Source organism: Oryx dammah, unplaced genomic scaffold (assembly GCF_014754425.2).
Source record: "Oryx dammah isolate SB20612 unplaced genomic scaffold, SCBI_Odam_1.1 HiC_scaffold_26, whole genome shotgun sequence".
Taxonomy (NCBI): domain Eukaryota; kingdom Metazoa; phylum Chordata; class Mammalia; order Artiodactyla; family Bovidae; genus Oryx; species Oryx dammah.
In genome coordinates, this window is record NW_024070210.1 from 74,188,068 (window position 1) to 74,208,817 (window position 20,750).

Sequence of the window (20,750 nt, forward strand, 5' to 3'; positions counted from 1 at the left end):
TACAAAACCTCCACCACTTGGGAGGAGTTAATGGCTAACTATAGTATGTTGTCCACAAGCATGGTGACCTCAGATTGGTTGGAACCAGAAGGTTGATGATGCTTACTCCTACTTAACCTCATCACCAATCAATCAGAGGAATGTCTATGAACTGATCACACCTTCTTTGAACCATTACTATAAAATTTCTAACTACCTCTTCAAATGGGGACACAGTTGTGAGAACATTGGGCCACTCTGGTCCCCTTGCCTGGCAAAGCAATAAAGCTAATTTTTTGTACTTTTCTCAAAACTCTGTCTCTGAGATTTAATTTGATTTTGGGGTGCAGAGGCTGGATTTTGCTTCATAATCAGTGTCACAATCCTATTTCCAATTGTTTTCCTCCTCCCTAACCTTTCAGTTTCTGCACCTGTCAGTGCTCTGCCTAGATCTTCTTGGATCCTTGATGAAACTGTCTACTTTTTATTAGCCAACACCTGCAGCTCTCTTAGGAGTACTATCCTTGGGTGATTAGAATTGCTTTTTTTTGAGGTATAACTGACAAAAATCCTACATACTTAGGATATACAACATGGTAAATTTAAATTTTAATTTAAACAACAATTCAGAAATACATAGAAATTATTCTTTTTTGTTGTTGTTGTTCACAATTAAACAACATGATTTTGATAGGGACAGAGTGGGATAATCAAATAGTTAGCTCAGAAATCCCATTAGGGGATTATAGATAAGAGAGGGAATTTTAGGGGGCCTTGGGGAACCACAGTAAGTTAATAACCACTTAAGAACGCAAGTTTGTTAAACCACAAAACCAAGCAGATTTGCTTAGCAACAAAGCATGAGACATGCTCCCAACAATAAAACAATGGAGGCATGAGACCCCCATCCCACCCAATGGGCTCAGTAATTTAATGACCCTAGGACATGCTCTCTGCTCACATAAAAAATAATTTATGGAAAGATGACATTTCAAAGTAAAGACCTTCATTGTACCGAGATTTGAAATATTTTTTCCATAGGCCATGACAGTCCTGGCTTAATAATGTAGGAATAAGAAAACTCCCCTGCCCAACCTGGAGGAGGAGCTGATGATGGAAGTATGATATCTACTCAAGAATGAGGAAGAAGATGGTCTTTCCCCCTTCTCTACTCTTCCTTTGATTATAAAAATGTAACCCACTATGTACTCAGGACAGTGCAATGCTCACCTCCCCACCTGTAAGCCTCATAAGTGTCCTATTCTAATAAATCACTTCTTTGCATAATCTATTGCAAATAAATCTATTACTTTGCATCTCACTGAACTCTTTCTGTGCTGAGACATAAAGGACTGAAGCTCCCTGAAGCCCCCCTGAAATGCCACCTGGTAGTTTCAATTTGATATGCATATATATGTGCAATGATTACCACAAGTTAATTAACATCCATAGCCTCACAAAGTTAGCCTTTTTTTTTTTTTTTTTTTGTGGTGAGTTAAGATCTACTTAAGATCTACTTTCTTAGAAAACATCAAGTACATGGTACAGTGTTATTAACTATGGTCACCAAGATGTATATTATATCTCTGGAATGCAATCATTTAATAAGTGAAAATCTGTACCCTTTGATCAACATCTCCCCACCTCCTCCAGCTCTCAATTTCTGGCAATCACTGTTCTATTCTCTGATTCTGTGAGTTCAATTTTTTAGATTCCACATATGAGGCCATCAAGTATTTGCCTTTCTGTGTCTGGCTTATTTCACTTAGTATAACTTCTGGGTATATAGCCAAAGGAAATGAAATCATTATTAGAGCTGCTTTGCTTAGGGAAAGGCAAAAGGAATTGACCTGGAGTTTACATTCCTCCTACACCAACTCACCCAGTCCTCAGCTGCTGCGGAAGTATGAAAGTCCCACTCCTTTGACTCCAAGTTGGGATAAACTCTAAACTCTGAGCAAGAATCTGCATTCCAGAGGTCTCCTGCAAATCTGGCTGAAGTCCAGACTTTGCATGGGATCTCACCCTTTTCTGTCTTTCTTCCCTCCCTTTCCTGCTTTCCCAGCTCCCTTACTAGTTTCTCTTGGGAGGGTTTTATTCCTACCTTTCTTTTTTTTCAAGAAATCAGGAAATATTGTTCCCATGAGCCACTTCTAAATTTAATTTTTAATAAAGCTATAATTGGCACATAGCATTGTTTTAGTTTTAGATGTTCAACATAATGATTTTTAAAAATTGAGGCATAATTGACATACAACATTATATTAGTTTCAGGTGTGCAACATGATTTGATGTTTGTATAGGTGTGAAATTATCATTACAGTAAGTCTAGTTAACATCCTTCACCTCAGTTCAGTTCAGTCACTCAGCCATGTCTGACTCTTTGCGACCCTATGGACTGCAGCATTCTAGGCTTCCCTGTCCATCACCAACTCCTGGAGCTTGCTCAAACTCATGTCCTTTGAGTCGGTGATGCCATCCAACCATCTCATGTCATCCCCTTTTCCTCCTGCCTTCAATCTTTCCCAGCATCAGGGTGTTTTCCAATGAGTCAGTTCTTCATATCAGATGGCCGAAGTATTGGAGTTTCAGCTTTAGCATCAGTCCTTCCAATGAACACCCAGGACTGATCTCCTTTAGGATGGACTGGTTTGATCTCCTTGCAGTCCAAGGGACTCTCAAGAGTCTTCTCCAACACCACAGTTCAAAAGCATCAATTCTTCGGCGCTCAGCTTTCTTCACAGTCCAACTCTCACACCCATACATGACTACTAGAAAAACCATACGTTTGACTGGACCTTTGTTGGCAAAGTAATGTCTCCGCTTTTTACTATGCTGTCTAGGTTGGTCATAACTTGTTTTCCAAAGAGCAAGTGTCTTTGAATTTCATGGCTGCAGTCACCATTTGCAGTGATTTTAGAGTCCAAAAAAATAAAGTCTTTCACTGTTTCCATTGTTTCCCCATCAATTTGCCATGAAGTGATGGGACCTGATGTAATAATCTTCATTTTCTGAATATCGAGTTTTAAGCCAACTTTTTCACTCTCCTCTTTCAATTTCATCAAGAGGCTCTTTAGTTCTTCTTCACTTTCTGTCATAAGGGTGGTATCATCTGCATATCTGAGGTTATAGATATTTCTCCAGGCAAACTTAATTCCAGCCTGTGCTTCATCCAGCCCAGCATTTCTCATGATGTACTCTGCATGTAAGTTAAATAAGCAGGGTGACAATATACAGCCTTGACATACTCCTTTCCCGATTTGGAACCAGTCTGTTGTCCCATGTCCGATTCTAACTGTTGTTTCTTGACCTGCATGCAGGTTTCTCAGGAGGCAGGTAAGGTGGTCTGGTATTCCCATATCTTGAAGAATTTTCCACAGTTGTGACCCACACAGTCAAAGGCTTTGGCATAGTCAATAAAGCAAAAGTAGGTGTTTTCTGGAACTCTCTGTTTTTTTTTTTTTTTTGATAATCCAACGGATGTTGGAAATTCCTTCACCTCACATAGTTATGATTTTGTGTGTGCGTGATAAAACTTTTTTTTTTTTTCATATTTTTTGGTTACAATTGCAATGTGAGATCTTAATTCCCCAACCAGGGATTGAAACTGAACCCCCTGCAATGGAAGTGTGATGTTATTAAGAAATCCTGTGGGCTGCCAGGAAAGTCCCTGATTAAAGTTTTAAGATCTACTCTCAGCAACTTGCAAATGCTAAAGATGATTAATTGTTAACTCTAGCCACCATGTTGTACTTCATATCCCCAGGACCTATTTATCTTATAACTGGAAATTTGTGCATTTTGACCACCCTTATCAATTTTCCAACCCTCCTACCCCCTGCCTCTGAAACCACCAATCTCTTCTCTGTATCTATGATTTTTTTTTTTTTTTAGATTTCATATACAAGTGAAATATACAGTATATTTTTTTCTCATTCTGACAAATCACTTTGCATAATGCCCTCAGGGTCCATCCATGTTGTTGCAAATGGCAAGATTTCCTTCCTCTTAAATGATTTCATAACATTCAATTGTACACATACATATAACATTTTTGTAATTAAAAAAAATTTTTTTTAAATTTATTTGGTTGCACCAGGTCTTACTTGAGGCACATGGGATCTTTGTTGTGGCATGCAACATCTTCAGTTGTGGCATGCAGGATCTAGTTCCCTGAGCAGGGATTGAACCCAGGCCTTCAACACTGGAGGCATGGAGTCAGCCCCTGGACCATCATAGAAGTCCCTATACCACATTTTAAAAATCCATGCACCTGTTGATAAATACTTAGGTTGTTTCTATATCTCAGATATTGTAAACAATGCTGCAATGAATATGGAGTACAGATATCTTTTCAAGATAAGTGATTTCGAATGGGCCAAAGAACTAAACAGACATTTCTCCAAAGAAGACATACGGATGGCTAACAAACACATGAAAAGATGCTCAACATCACTCATTATTAGAGAAATGCAAATCAAAACCACAATGAGGTACCACTTCACACCAGTCAGAATGTCTGCGATCCAAAAATCTGCAAGCAATAAATGCTGGAGAGGGTGTGGAGAGAAGGGAACCCTCCTACACTGTTGGTGGGAATGCAAACTAGTACAGCCACTATGGAGAACAGTGTGGAGATTCCTTAAAAAATTGCAAATAGAAATGCCTTATGACCCAGCAATCCCATTGTTGGGCATACACACAGAGGAAACCAGAATTGAAAGAGACACATGTACCCCAATGTTCATTGCAGCACTGTTTATAATAGCCAGGACATGGAAACAACCTAGATGTCCATCAGTAGATGAATGGATAAGAAAGCTGTGGTACATATACACAATGGAGTATTACTCAGCCATTAAAAAGAATACATTTGAATCAGTTCTGATGAGATGGATGAAACTGGAGCCGATTATACAGAGTGAAGTGAGCCAGAAAGAAAAACACCAATACAGTATACTAACACATATATATGGAATTTAGGAAGATGGCAATAATGACCCTGTATGCAGGACAGCAAAAAAGACACAGATGTGTATAGCGGACTTTTGGACTCAGAGGGAGAGGGAGAGGGTGTGATGATTTGGGAGAATGGCATTGAAACAAGTATAATATCATGTAAGAATCGAAATGCCAGTCTATGTCTGATGCAGGATATGACACGCTTGGGGCTGACGCGCGGGGCTGACCCAGAGAGATGTTGTGGGGAGGGGGTTGGGAGGGGGGTTCATGTTTGGGAACGCATGTACACCTATGGTGGATTCATGTCAATCTATGCCAAAACCAATACAGAATTGTAAAGTAAAAATTAAAAATAAGTAAATAAATAAATTAAAAAAAATTAATTAAAAAGAAAAAAAGAAAATATTATTTTAATGTATAAGAATTAAAATCAGAACTGAAAAAAAAAAAAAAAAGATAAGTGATTTCATTTCCTTCAGATAACTATCCAAAAGTGGAACTGCTGGATCATATGATACTTTTACTTACAAAAAAATGTTTTTTTTGAAGTCAACAACTTTACTGGAAATCACATGTCTCACAGAAAAAGGAAATGTAGCACCAGGTCAGGTTGTGTGAAAACAACAACAACAAATATATATATATATAAATTTGTTATGGTTGCTCTATCGACAACTGGGGCAGGCTCTGCCAGGTATCAAGTGCAGCAGTTGCACTTGTCTGAGGCCCTTTTGCAGATGCAGCCCTGGGCACACTTGGCACAGCCCACAGGGCAGTAGGAGCAGCAGCTCTTCTTGCAGCAGGGGCATCTGCAGACCTTGCAGGTGCAGGAGCCAGCACAGCTGCAGGAGCCGCCAGTGGCGGCAGGAGCAGTTGGGGTCCATTTGGAAGAAAGGCAAGGTCCGAGGTCCAAAGCAAGTGTAGAAGCACATCCCCTGGTCCAGTGGGAGGTGTACTTTAAAATTTTTGAGGAAACTCCACACTGCATTTTTTTTTTATAGTGGTTGCACCAATTTACGTTCCTATCAACAGTGCACAGGGTTCTCTTTCATCCATACTCTCATCAACACTGGAGTACGTTTTCTTAATAAATCATCTGAATACGAAGTTTTGTCTCAGTCTGCTGCTTCTGACTCAGGGCACTTGACCTTCCTTTGACTTCTTCTTTCCTTCCTGCTTTCATCCAGGTCTCTCTTCAGGTACCATCCTCTCTTTGAGGCTTTCCTGAACCCTAATATAAAATAGCATCCCTCTGCTCTTTCCATCCTAATCTTGTTGCCTTCCATCTCAGTAACTTGCTCTGTTTCTCTTTCATAGCACTAAGGACTCTCTGAATTACATACTTATTTTTATGTTTTGACTATTTCCCTGGTGGCTGCTTCATGAGGGCAGGAACTTTGTCGTTTTTGTTATTGTTGCTCTGGAACACAGTCCCTAGTGGCACTCAATAAAAATCACTTAAATGAATTATTACTCTTTACTAGAGCAGGGAAATGTAATAATAGAAATTTGGGATCAAAAGAACAAAATAAAAATTCTACTGTTAAAATTTATATTTTCCTGAAAATTTTATATAATCTTTAGAACTTCATATTTCTTGATTTTCTCTTTTTTCATTTTGCAACTATTTTTCAGAAATAAATATTTTAAATAGTGTTGTATGGCCTCCTTATAGGAACCTCAAGTTCTTCCTGAGAACTTAATACCATTTTGGATGGTACAAATGAAAATAATTTGCAATGAAAAGAAGAATGGAATGATAGCTGTACTCCTTATTTTCTGCAAGTTAGCTCTATAATCTTGGCCATCATACCCTTTTTGTGAAATGACTGGGTTGGGCTGGATCAACTGTTGTCAAACTTTTGTGTGCCAGGTAGATGAAAATTTTGTGACCCAACCTAAGAAATTCTAATTCAGGAGGTCTGGGGTGGCCCTCAGCAATCTTCTATAAACATATTGGAAAAAAAAAATTTCCTGCCATATCAGTAACACTGTATAATCATAAGGGATTTGATTTAGGTCATACCTGAATGGTCTAGCGGTTTTCCCTATTTTCTTCAATTTGAGTCTGAATTTGGTAATAAAGAGCTCATGATCTGAGCCACAGTCACTCCTGGTCTTGTTTTTGTTGACTGTATAGGGCTTCTCCATCTTTGGCTGCAAAGAATATAATCAATCTGATTTCGGTGTTGACCATCTGGTGATGTCCATGTGTAGAGTCTTCTCTTGTGTTGTTGGAAGAGGGTGTTTGCTATGACCAGTGCATTTTCTTGGCAAAACTCTATTAGTCTTTGCCCTGCTTCAATCTGTATTCCAAGGCTAAATTTGCCTGTTACTCCAGGTGTTTCTTGACTTCCTACTTTTGCATTCCAGTCCCCTATAATGAAAAAAACATCTTTTTTGGGTGTTAGTTCTAAAAGGTACTCCAGTACTCTTGCCTGGAGAATCCCATGGAGGGAGGAGCCTGGTAGACTACATTCCATGGGGTCGCAAAGAGTCAGACATGACTGAGCGACTTCACTTTCTGAAAGGTCTTGTAGGTCTTCATAGAACCATTCAACTTCAGCTTCTTCAGCATTACTGGTTGGGGCAGAGACTTGGATTACTGTGATATTGAATGGTTTGCCTTGGAGACGAATGGAGATCATTCTGTCGTTTTTGAGATTGCATCCAAGTACTGCATTTCGGACTCTTTTGTTGACCATGATGGCTACTCCATTTCTTCTGAGGGATTCCTGCCCGCAGTAGTAGATATAATGGTCATCTGAGTTAAATTCACCCATTCCAGTCCATTTTAGTTGGCTGATTCCCAGAATGTCGATGTTCACTCTTGCCATCTCTTGTCTCCAACATCCTCTGGATCATGAAAAAAGCAAGAGAGTTTCAGAAAAACATCTATTTCTGCTTGATTGACTATGCCAAAGCCTTTGACTGTATGGATCACAAGAAACTGTGGAAAATTCTGAAAGAGATGGGAATACCAGACCACCTGACTTGCCTCTTGAGAAATTTGTATGCAGGTCAGGAAGCAACAGTTAGAACTGGACATGGAACAACAGATTGGTTCCAAATAGGAAAAGGAGTGCATCAAGGCTGTATATTGTCACCCTGCTTATTTAACTTCTATGCAGAGTACATCATGAGAAACGCTGGACTGGAAGAGACACCAGCTGGAATCAAGATTGCCTGGAGAAATATCACTAACCTCACATATGCAGGTGACACCACCCTTATGGAAGAAAGTGAAGAGGAACTAAAAAGCCTCTTGATGAAAGTGAAAGAGGAGAGTGAAAAAGTTGGCTTAAAGCTCAACATTCAGAAAATGAAGATCATGGCATCTGGTCCCATCACTTCATGGGAAATAGATGGGGAAACAGTGGAAACAGTGTCAGACTTTATTTTTTGGGGCTTCAAAATCACTGCAGATGGTGACTGCAGCCATGAAATTAAAAGAGGCTTACTCCTTGGAAGAAAAGTTATGACCAACCTAGACAGTATATTCAAAAGCAGAGACATTACTTTGCCGACTAAGGTCCATCTAGTCAAGGCTATGGTTTTTCCAGTAGTCATGTATGGATATGAGAGTTGGACTGTGAAGAAGGCTGAGTGCTGAAGAATTGATGCTTTTGAACTGTGGTGTTGGAGATGGCGCTTGAGAGTCCCTTGGACTGCAAGGAGATCCAACCAGTCCATTCTGAAGGAGATCAGCTCTGGGATTTCTTTGGAGGGAATGATGCTAAGGCTGAAACTCCAGTACTTTGGCCACCTCATGTGAAGAGTTGACTCATTGGAAAAGACTGATGCTGAGAGGGATTGGGGGCAGGAGGAGAAGGGGACAACAGAGGATGAGATGGCTGGATGGCATCACTGACTCAATGGACATGAATCTGGGTGAACTCCGGGAGTTGGTGATGGACAGGGAGGCCTGGTGTGCTGTGATTCATGGGGTCGCAAAGAGTCGGACACGACTGAGCGACTGAACTGAACTGAACTGATATCAGTAACACAGGATGTCACAGTCATTAGTGATTGTAGCCACCAACTGTGGTAAGCTAGTGAGCCCTTAAGGTACTCAGGAAGGAGACAAAGAACAGATTGCAGCCACTCCCCATGGCAAGCCCTGAGGAAACTCGAGATATGAAAACACAGGCCCCTGGCCCCAGATAGCTGAGGTGCACTTTAAAGGAATGATTTCAGTATCTAGACTCTTGTATCTTCCCATGCATAGAAAAGCACCAAATTCCTTAACTTGACATATTTGGTTTTCTTTAATTAACAATGATCTTTTAATGTTCAGACTTCTGCCCTTTCTTGCAAAACTCCTATATATCCTGGCTTCCGCTCACCTCTTCGGAATAATTCTCTCAGGGTTATTTGAGATGCTGCCTCCTGGGCTTGAAGTCCTAAAAATTCCTGTCAAGCATAACATAACTTTCAACTTTAAGGTTGCGCATAATTGTTTAGTGTACAATACCAAAGCCAGGTGACTTAGAAAGTGTCTGTAAACCACATTTTTAGAAAAAAACTGGATAAGATATTCATTTATTATGACCGTCATTCCACAAACATTTATTGAGCATCTACTATGTGCTCTGCTCTGTGTTCTAGAGCCTGTGGATATAGCCATGAACAAAATAAACCAATCCATAGTCACCTGGAGCTTCATTCAAAAGTCTGTGCATAAGTGTGTGTGTGTCTGTAGACCCTAACTTTGCTCACTCTCTCCTTGATCCCTGCTCCCAGTGGCCACAAGGGCTTGCTGGGTGGGGGCAGCCACCAAAGAGGGGGAGCAAGTCTGTGAATCTAAATGTCCTGGGCCAATTGGGAGGAGGGGGAGACAGCCAGATGGTGTCCAAAAAAGAACAGTAGTGAAAAAGCTCAACATGGAAAATGCCCGGGAGGAGAGTGAAGGAGGGGATCAGGCCTCTGTGCAGAGTAGAAAGGAATCATGTCATTTAGGAGTGGGGTCAGGCCAGAAGCCTGAAGCAATTCAAGCTGGGGTAGGACTAGATGACTTGTCCCTGGTTTTGACAGGCCATATCCAGCAGGCATAGTGATCACAATAAAGAGGGAGAGGATGTGGACAAGTACATAGGGCAGATGAAGGAAATCAGGAGAAAGATTAGGGAGCAGCAATGGTACAGTCTTCAACTTCTGAGCCTGACAGTCATCATGACTTCTGCCTTATACCTAAGAATGCTAAATTTCCCCCTGAGGTTATAATGAGGCTTCTGCTCTACAAGTTTGTAGCTCTGTGATCAATCAGACCACTTGACCTGCCTCTTGAGAAATCTGTATGCAGGTCAGGAAGCAACAGTTAGAACTGGACATGGAGCAGACTGGTTCCAAATAGGAAAAGGAGTACGTCAAGGCTGTATATTGTCCCCGTGCTTATTTAACTTATATGCAGAGTACATCATGAGAAACGCTGAGCTGGAGGAAGCACAAGCTGGAATCAAGATTGCTGGGAGAAATATCAATAACCTCAGATATGCAGATGACACCACCCTTATGGCAGAAAGTGAAGAGGAACTAAAGAGTCTCATGATGAAAGTGAAAGAGGAGAGTGAGAAAGTTGGCTTAAAGCTCAACATTCAGAAAACGAAGATCATGGCAAAGATCTTTGCCAAAGATCACTTCATGGCAAATAGATGGGGAAACAGTGGAAATAGTGACAGACTTTGTTTTTTTGCACTCCCAAATCACTGCAGATGGTGACTGCAGCCATGAAATTATTTTTATTTATTTATTTTTATCTTAATTGGAGGCTAATTACTTTATAATATTGTGGTGGTTTTTGCCATAAGTTCACATGAATCAGCCACGGGTGTACATGTGTTCTCCATCCAGACCCTCCCTCCTACCTCCCTCCCCACCCCATCTCTCAGGGTCATCCCAGTGCACCAGTCCTGAGCACTCTGTCTCATGCATCGAACCTGGACTAGCAATCTATTTCACATAAGATAATATACAAGTTTCAATGCTATTCTTTCAAATCATCTCAGCCTCGCCTTCTCCCACAGAGTCCAAAGTCTGTTATTTAAGTCTGTGTCTCTTTTGCTGTCTCACATATAGGGTCATCATTACCATCTTTCTAAATTCCATATATATACGTTATTATACTGCATTAATGTTTTTCTTTCTGGCTTACTTAGCTCTGTATAATAGGCTCCAGTTTCATCTGTCTCATTAGAACTGATTCAAATGTATTCTTTTCAATAGCTGAGTAATTTTCCATTGTGTATATGTACCATATCTTTCTTATCTATTCGTCTGCCAATGGATATCTAGGTTGCTTCCATGTCCTGGCTATTGTAAACAGTGTCACAATGAACACTGGGGTACACGTGTCTCTTTCAATTCTGGTTTCCTCAGTGTGTATGCCCAGCAGTGGGATTGCTGGGTCGTATGGCAGTTCTATTCCAGCTTTTTAAGGAATCTCCACACTGTTCTCCATAGTGGCTGTATTAGTTTGCATTCCCACCAACAGTGTAAGAGGGTTCCTTTTTCTCTGCACCCTTTCCAGCATTTATTGTTTGTAGACTTTTTGATAGCAGACATTCTGACCTGTGTGAGGTGGTACCTCATTGTGGTTTTGATTTGCATTTCTCTGATAATGAGTGATGTTGAGCATCTTTTCATGTGTTTGTTAGCCATCTGTATGTCTTCTTTGGAGAAATGTCTGTTTAGTTCTTTGGCCCATTTTTTGATTGGGTCGCTTATTTTTATGGAATTGAACTGCAGGAGTTGCTTGTATATTTTTGAGATTAACCCTTTGTCAGTTGCTTCATTTGCTATTATTTTCTCCCATTCTGAAGGCTGTCTTTTCACCTTGCTGATAGTTTCCTTTGTTGTGCAGAAGCTTTTAAGTTTAATTAGGTCCCATTTGTTTATTTTTGCTTTTATTTCCAATATTCTGGGAGGTGGGTCATAAAGGATCCTGCTGTGATTTATGTCAGAGAGTGTTTTCCCTATGTTTTCCTTTAGGAATTTTATGGTTTCTGGTCTTACATTTAGATCTTTAATCTATTTTGAATTTATTTTTGTGTATGGTGTTAGAAAGTGATCTAGTTTCATTCTTTTACAAGTGGTTGACCAGTTTTCCCAGCACCACTTGTGAAAGAGATTGTCTTTTCTCCACTGTATATTTTTGCCTCTTTTGTCAAAGATAAGGTGTCCATAGGTGTGTGGATTTATCTCTGGGCTTTCTATTTTGTTCTATCGATCTATGTTTCTGTCTTTGTTCCAGTACCATACTGTCTTGATGACTGTTGCTATGAGTATAGCCTGAAGTCAGGCAGGTTGATTCCTCCAGTTCCATTCTTCTTTCTCAGGATTGCTTTGGCTGAGTTTTTTTTTTTTTTTTTGTAATTCCATACAAATTGTGAAATTATTTGTCCGAATTCTCTAAAAAATACCGTTGGTAGCTTGATAGGGATTGCATTGAATCTATAGATTGCTTTGGGTAATACACTCATTTTCACTATATTGATTCTTCTGATCCACGAACATGATATATTTCTCCATCTATTTGTGTCATCTTTGATTTCTTTCATCAGTGTTTCATAGTTTTCTATATATGGGTCTTCTGTTTCTTTAGGTAGCTTTATTCCTAAGTATTTTATTCTTTTCGTTGCAATGGTGAATGGGATTGTTTCCTTAATTTCTCTTTCGGTTTTCTCATTGTTAGTATATAGGAATGCAAGGGATTTTTGTGTGTTGATTTTATATCCTGCAACTTTACTGTATTCATTAATTAGCTCTAGTAATTTTCTGGCGGAGTCTTTAGGGTTTTCTATGTAGAGGTCATGTCATCTGCACACAGTGAGAGTTTTACTTCTTCTTTTCCAATCTGGATTCCTTTTACTTCTTTTTCTGCTCTGATTGCTGTGCCAAAAACTTCCAAAACTATGTTGAATAGTAGTGGTGAGAGTGGGCATCCTTGTCTTGTTCCTGACTTTAGGAGAAATGCTTTCTATTTTTCACTATTGAGGATGTTTGCTGTGGGTTTATCATATATGATTTTTATTATGTTGAGGTATGTGCCTTCTATGCCTGCTTTCTGGAGGGTTTTTTTTTTTAATCATAAATGGATGTTGAATTTTGTCAAAGGCTTTCTCTGCATCTATTGAGATAATCATATGGTTTTTATCTTTTAATTTGTTAATGTGGTGTATCACATTGATTGATTTGTGAATATTGAAGAATCCTTGCATCCCTGGGATAAAGCCCACTTGGTCATGGTGTATGACCTTTTTAATATATTGCTGTTTGCTAGAATTTTGTTAAGGATTTTTGTATCTATGTTCATCAGTGATATTGGCCTGTAGTTTTGTTTTTTTGTGGCATCTTTGTTTGGTTTTGGTATTAGGATTATGATAGCCTCATAGAATGAGTTTAGAAGTTTACCTTCCTCTGCAATTTTCTGGAAGAGTTTGAGTAGGATAGATATTAGCCCTTCTCTAAATTTTTGGTAGAATTCAGCTGTGAAGCCGTCTGGTCCTGGGCTTTTGTTTGTTGGAAGATTTCTGATTACGGTTTCAAGATCTGTACTTGTGATGGGTCTGTTAAGATTTTCTATTTCTTCCTGGTGCAATTTTGGAAAGTTATACTTTTCTAGGCATTTTTCCATTTCTTCCAAGTTGTCCATTTTATTGGCATATAGTTGCTGATCAGTTCAGTTCAGTTTGGTTTAGTCGCTCAGTCATGTCCGACTTTTTGCGACCCCATGAATCACAGCACGCCAGGCCTCCCTGTCCATCACCAACTCCCGGAATTCACTCAGACTCATGTCCATTGAGTCAGTGATGCCATCCAGCCATCTCATCCTCTGTCATCCCTTTCTCCTCCTGCCCCCAATCCCTCCTGGCATCAAAGTCTTTTCCAATGAGTCAACTCTTCCCATGAGGTGGCCAAAGTACTGGAGTTGCAGCTTCAGCATCATTCCCTCCAAAGAAATCCCAGGGCTGATCTCCTTCAGAATGGACTGGTTGGATCTCCTTGCAGTCCAAGGCACTCTCAAGAGTCTTCTCCAACACCATAGTTCAAAAGCATCAATTCTTCGGTGCTCAGCTTTCTTCATAGTCCAACTCTCACATCCATACATGACCACAGGAAAAACCATAGCCTTGACTAGATGGACCTTTGTTGGCAAAGTAATGTCTCTGCTGATAGTAGTCTCTTATGATTCTTTGTATTTCTGTGTTGTCTGTTGTGATTTCTCCATTTTCATTTCTAATTTTGTGGATTTGATTCTTCTCCCTTTGTTTCTTGATGAGTCTGGCTAATGGTTTGTCTATTTTATTTATCTTCTTGAAGAACCAGCTTTTAGCTTTGTTTATTTTTGCTATGGTTTCTTTTGTTTCTTTTGCATTTATTTCTGCCCTAATTTTTGTGATTTCTTTCCTTCTACTAGCCCTGGGGTTCTTAATTTCTTTCTTTTTTAGTTGTTTTAGGTGTAGAGTTAGGTTATTGATTTCTCTCCTGTTTCTTGAGGTAGGCTTGTATTGCTATGAACCTTCCCCTTAGCACTGCTTTTACTGAATCTCATAGGTTTTGGGTTGTTGTGTTTTCATTCTCATTCATCTCTATGCATATTTTGATTTCTTCTGTGATTTGTTGGTTATTCAGAAGTGTGTTGTTTAGCTTCCGTATGTTTGTATTTTTCATAGTTTTTTTTTTTTTTTTCCTATCGTTGACATCTAATCTTACCACATTGTGATCAGAAAAGATGCTTGAGATGATTTTGATTGTTTTGAATTTACCAAGGCTAGATTTATGGCCCAGGATGTGTTCTATCCTGGAGAAGGTTCTGTGTGCACTTGAGAAAAAGGTGAAATTCATTGCTTTGGGGTGAAATGTCCTATAGATATTAATTAGGTCTAACTGGTCCATTTTATCATTAAAACTTGTGTTTCCTTGCTAATTTTCTGTTTAGTTGATCTATCCATAGGTGTGAGTGGGGTATTAAAGTCTCCCACTGTTATTGTGTTATTGTTAATTTCCCCTTCCATATTTGTTAGCATTTGGCTTACATATTACAGTGCTCCTATGTTGGGTGCATATATATTTATAATTGCTATATCTTCTTCTCAGATTGATCCTTTGATCAGTATGTAGTGTCCTTCTTTGTCTCTTTTCACAGCCTTTATATCAAGAGCCTTTATCAAAAGGCATCTCAGGAGTGCTGTGTGTCTCTTCTGGGGAGCTGATCTCTGACTGCGACCCTCCTGACGGATGTCAACTGTCCAGGATCCCAGGAAGACTTGGTTAGCGACTGAGAGCCTGCTCGCAGTTTGGTAGGGGATGCCATCTCTGGGACCGAGTTTGCCTCTTTCCTTCCAGCTCTGGCTGGCACCTGCCTGGCTCCCTGCCTCTGGCGGGGCATGGGCTGGTCCGCTGCCTTATAACTGGGAAGTGCACGCAACCCAGGGCCGCCTCAGACAGTTCCCGGCAGAGCAACCTGAAGCCTAAGCAGTGTAGACCATTTCTGGTCTCCTGCTTTCTTTTGGTCTCCATTTATGTGAAATATCTTTTTCCATCCCTTCACTTTCAGTCTGTATGTGTCCCTAGGTTTGAGGTGGGTCTCTTGTAGAAAGCATATATAGGGGTCTTGTTTTTTTATCCTTTCAGCCAGTCTTTGTCTTTTGGTTGGGGCATTCAACCCATTTACATTTAAAGTAATTATTGATAAATATGATCCCAATTGCCATTTACTTTGTTGTTTCAGGTTCATGTTTATAATCCTTTTCTGTGTTTCCTGTCTAGAGAAGATCCTTTAGCATTTGTTGGAGAGCTGGTTTGGTGGTGCTCAATTCTCTCAGCTTTTGCTTACCTGTAAAGCTTTTGATTTCTCCTTCATATTTGAATGAGATCCTTGCTGGGTACTGTAATCTGGGTTATAGGTTTTTCTCTTTCATCACTTTAAGTATGCCCTGCCATTCCTTTCTGGCCTAAAGAGTTTCTATTGAAAGATCAGATTTTATCCTTATGGGGATCCCCTTGTGGGTTAATTGTTATTTTTCCCTTGCTGGTTTTAATATTTGTTCTTTGTGTTTGATCTTTGTTAATTTGATTAATATGTGTCTTGGGGTGTTTCACCTTGGGTTTATCCTGTTTGGGACTCTCTGGGTTTCTTGGACTTGGGTGGCTATTTCCTTCCTCATTTTAGGGAAGTTTTCAACTATTATCTCCTCAAGTATTTTCTCATTTTGTCTTCTTCTTCTGGGACTCCTATGACTTGAATGTTGGGGTGTTTGACATTGTCCCAGAGGTCTCTGGGGTTATCCTCATTTAATTCTTTTTTTCCTCTCTGCTTCATTTATTTCTACCATTCTATCTTACACCTCACTTGTCGTATCTTCTGCCTCAGTTATTCTACTGTTGCTTCTCTCCAGAGTGCTTTTGATCTCAGCTATTGCATTATTCATTATATATTGACTCTTTTTTATTTCTTCTAGGTCCTTGTTAAACTTTTCTTGCATCTTCTCAATCCTTGTCTCCAGATTATTTATCTGTAACTCCATTTTGTTCTCAAAATTTTGGATCATTTTTACTATCATTATTCTGAATTCTTTTTCAGTTAGACTCCCAATCTCCTCCTCGTTTGTTTGGTTTGGTGGGCTTTTATCCTGTTCCTTTACCTGCTGAATATTTCTCTGCCGTTTCATCTTGTTTAGGTTACTGTGTTTGGGTGGCCTTTCTGTATGCTGGAAGTTTGTGGTTCCTCTTTATTGTGGAGGTTCCTCCCTGTGGGTGGGGTTGGATGAGTGGCTTGTCAAGGTTTCCTGGTTAGGGAAGCTTGCGTTGGTGTTCTGGTGGGTGGAGCTGGATCTCTTCTCTCTAGAGTGCAGTGAAGTGTCCAGTAGTGAGTTTTGAGGTGTCTCTGGGTTTGGTGTGACTTTTGGCCGCCTGTATTTTTGTGCTCAGGGTTATGTTCCCACTTTATTGGAGAATTAGCTTGGTATGTCTTGCTCTGAAACTTGTTGGCTCTTGGGTGGAGCTTGGTTTCAGTGTAGGTATGGAGGCTTTTGGATGAGCTTCTATTGATTAATGGTCCCTGGAGTCAGATTTCTGGTGATCTCAAGTTTTGGTTTTAGGCCTCCTGCCTCTGGCTTTCAGTCTTATTCTTGTAGTAGCATCAAGACTTCTCCATCCATACAGCATAGATGACAAAACATCTAGGTTAATGGTAAAAAGATTGTCCACAGTGAGGGACACCCAGAGAGGTTCACAGAGTTACATGAAGAAGAGAAGAGGGAGAGGGGAGATAGAGCTGACCAGGAGGAGAAGAAGGGGAGTCAAAAGGGGAGAGAGCAGTCTAGGCAGTAATCAGTTTCCTATTTGCTCTCCATAGTCTGGAACACTCAGAGAGGTTCATGGAGTTCCATAGAGAAGAGAAAAGGGAGGAAGGCTATAGAGGTGACCAGGAGAAGAGGAGGGGGGTGTCAAAAGGAGAGAGACCAATCTAGCCTGTAATCAGTTCTCTAAGTTTTCTCCACAGCCTGGAACACCCAAAGACACAAAGACACAAAAACACAGAGTTAAGTAGAGAAGAGAAGGGGGAGGGAGGAGATAGAGGTGACCTGGGGGAGAAAAATGAGAGTCAAAAGGGGAGAGAGCAATAAAATGGGTACTGAAGATTGGATTCTTAAAGGTACAAAATTGATAACAAATAACAAAAAGCAAAGTTTAAAAATCTAGAGTAGAGGTTAGACATTCAAAAATACAATGTTAAAAAAAAAAAACAAAGTCACAAAAGTTATATAAAAAATATGAAATTTCCTTTAAAAATAGGGTCTTTTTTTTTTCAAGGTAATAGGTTTTAAAAATGAAAATGAAAGGATTAATAAAGAACTTAAAAATTAAAAAATTAAAAAGAAATTCAAAAATGATAATTGTAAAATATATCTAGGAATTTCTCTGGAGATGTTGAGGACAGTGTGTGGTTAGTTCATTTTCAGGTAGTTCCTTGTTCCACCTTTTACTTCTTCTCAAGATCTATAGGTCCCTTCCAATGTAGTCAGTGTTAACTACAGAGTTTTAATCTGTTGCACCTGTCACTTCCAGAGCGGTTCCCTCTTCTTTGTTTATTTTGGCCTCCTCTGTTTGCAAGTCTCTTCAGTATCTAACTTCCACCCTGACACAAGGGGGCGAAGGTGGTCATTTATTTAGGCTCACTTGTTCAGTTGTGCTGTGGGGAGGGAGGAACACTGCATACAATGATCACTTGCATATGTGGCGAGTGCTCACAGTGTCTGGGTCACACTGGATTTGCCCCCACTCATGGCATTTGAGTTTCCTGGTCTACACTGCTTAGGCTTCAGGTTGCTCTGCTGGGAACTGTCTGAGGCGGCCCTGGCTTGCGTGCACTTCCCAGATATACGCTGCTCAGGTTCAGGTTCTCGGGTACTCCACAAAGGCACAGACTCAGTTGGGTCTGCATTTTGTGCCCTTCCCAGGCTCGAGCAGCTCAGACGACCAGGTGCTTGGCGAGCGCACACTCGCCAGGTGAGGTGCGTCTTATCACCTCCCCGTCCCAGCCGCTTGGCTTCCCGGGTGCGAAGCTGCATCTCAGGTGTGCCGTGTGTCTCTTCTGGGGAGCTGATCTCTGACTGCGACGCTCCTGACGGATGTCAACTGTCCAGGATCCCAGGAAGACTTGGTTAGCGACTGAGAGCCTGCTCGCAGTTTGGTAGGGGATGCCATCTCTGGGGCCGAGTTTGCCTCTTTCCTTCCAGCTCTGGCTGGCACCTGCCTGGCTCCCTGCCTCTGGTGGGGGGTGGGCCAGTCCGCTGCCTGATAACTCTCCTCTGGTATTCGCTCAGTCCTTTGTTCTGTGGTTGGGAGGGGCAGTGCCTTCAGTTCAGTTCAGTTCAATCGCTCAGTCATGTCCGACTCTTTGTGACCCGATGAATCACAGCACGCCAGGCCTCCCTGTCCATCACCAACTCCCGGAGTTCACTCAGACTCACGTCCATTAAGTCAGTGATGCCATCCAGCCATCTCATCCTCTGTCATCCCCTTCTCCTCCCGCCCTCAATCCCTCCCAGCATCAGAGTCTTTTCCAATGAGTCAACTCTTCGCATGAGGTGGCCAAAGTACTGGAGTTTCAGCTTTAGCATCATTCCTTCCAAAGAAATCCCAGGGTTGATCTCCTTCAGAATGGACTGGTTGGATCTCCTTGCACTCCAAAGGACTCTCAAGAGTCTTCTCCAACACCACAGTTCAAAAGCATCAATTCTTCGGCGCTCAGCCTTCTTCACAGTCCAACTCTCACATCCATACATGACCACAGGAATATCAATAGCCTTGACTAGACGGACCTTAGTCGGCAAAATAATGTCTCTGCTTTTGAATATACTGTCTAGGTTGGTCATAACTTTTCTTCCAAGGAGTAAGCGTCTTTTAATTTCATGGCTGCAGTCACCATCTGCAGTGATTTTGCAGCCCCCCAAAATAAAGTCTGACACTGTTTCCACTGTTTCCCCATCTATTTCCCATGAAGTGATGGGACCAGATGCCATGATCTTCGTTTTCTGAATGTTGAGCTTTAGGCCAACTTTTTCACTCTCCACTTTCACTTTCATCAAGAGGCTTTTTAGTTCCTCTTCACTTTCTGCCATTAGGGTGGTGTCATCTGCATATCTGAGGTTACTGATATTTCTCCTGGCAATCTTGATTCCACCTTGTGCTTCTTCCAGTCCAGCATTTCTCATGATGTACTCTGCATAGAAGTTAAATAAGCAGGGTGACAATATACAGACTTGACGTACTCCTTTTCCTATTTGGAACCAGTCTGTTGTTCCAGGTCCAGTTCTAACTGTTTCTTCCTGACCTGCATACAGATTTCTCAAGAGGCAAGTCAGGTGGTCTGGTATTCCCATCTCTTGAAGAATTTTCTACAGTTTATTGTGATCCACACAGTCAAAGGCTTTGGCATAGTCAAGAAAGCAGAAATAGATGTTTTTCTGGAACTCTCTTGCTTTTTCCATGATCCAGCGGATGTTGGCAATTTGATCTCTGGTTCCTCTGCCTTTTCTAAAACCAGCTTGAACATCTGGAAGTTCACAGTTCATGTATTGCTGAAGCGTGGCTTGGCGAATTTTGAGCATTATTTTACTAGCATATGAGATGAGTGCAATTGTGTGGTAGTTTGAGCATTCTTTGGCATTGCCTTTCTTTGGGATTGGAATGAAAACTGCCCTTTTCCAGTCCTGTGGCCACTGCTGAGTTTTCCAAATTTGCTGCCATATTGAGTGCAGCACTTTCACAGCATCATCTTTCAGGATTTGAAGCAGCTCAACTGGAATTCCATCACCTCCACTAGCTTTGTTCATAGTGATGCTTTCCAAGGCCCACTTGACTTCACATTCCAGGATGTCTGGCTTTAGATTAGTGATCACACCATCATGATTATCTGGTCATGAAGATCTTTTTTGTACAGTTCTTCTGTGCATTCTTGCCACCTCTTCTTAATATCTTCTGTTTCTGTTAGGTCCAGACCATTTCTGTCCTTTATCGAGCCCATCTTTGCATGAAATGTTCCCTTGGTATCTCTAATTTTCTTGAAGAGATCTCTAGTCTTTTCCATTCTGTTCTTTTTCCCTATTTCTTTGCATTGATCACTGAAGAAGGCTTTCATATCTCCTCTTGCTAGTCTTTGGAACTCTGCATTCAGATGCTTATATCTTTCCTTTTCTCCTTTGCTTTTCGCCTCTCTTCTTTTCACAGCTATTTGTAAGGCCTCCACAGACAGCCAGTTTGCTTTTTTGCATTTCTTTTCCATGGGGATGGTCTTGATCCCTGTA

General features: G+C 40.7%; 1 pseudogene; it reads right to left on the reverse strand.

Annotated features, from left to right (window-relative positions):
• Positions 1-5,638: 5,638 nt before the first annotated feature.
• Positions 5,639-5,888, reverse strand: LOC120853660 (annotated as a pseudogene).
• Between the last annotated feature and the right edge of the window lie 14,862 nt (positions 5,889-20,750).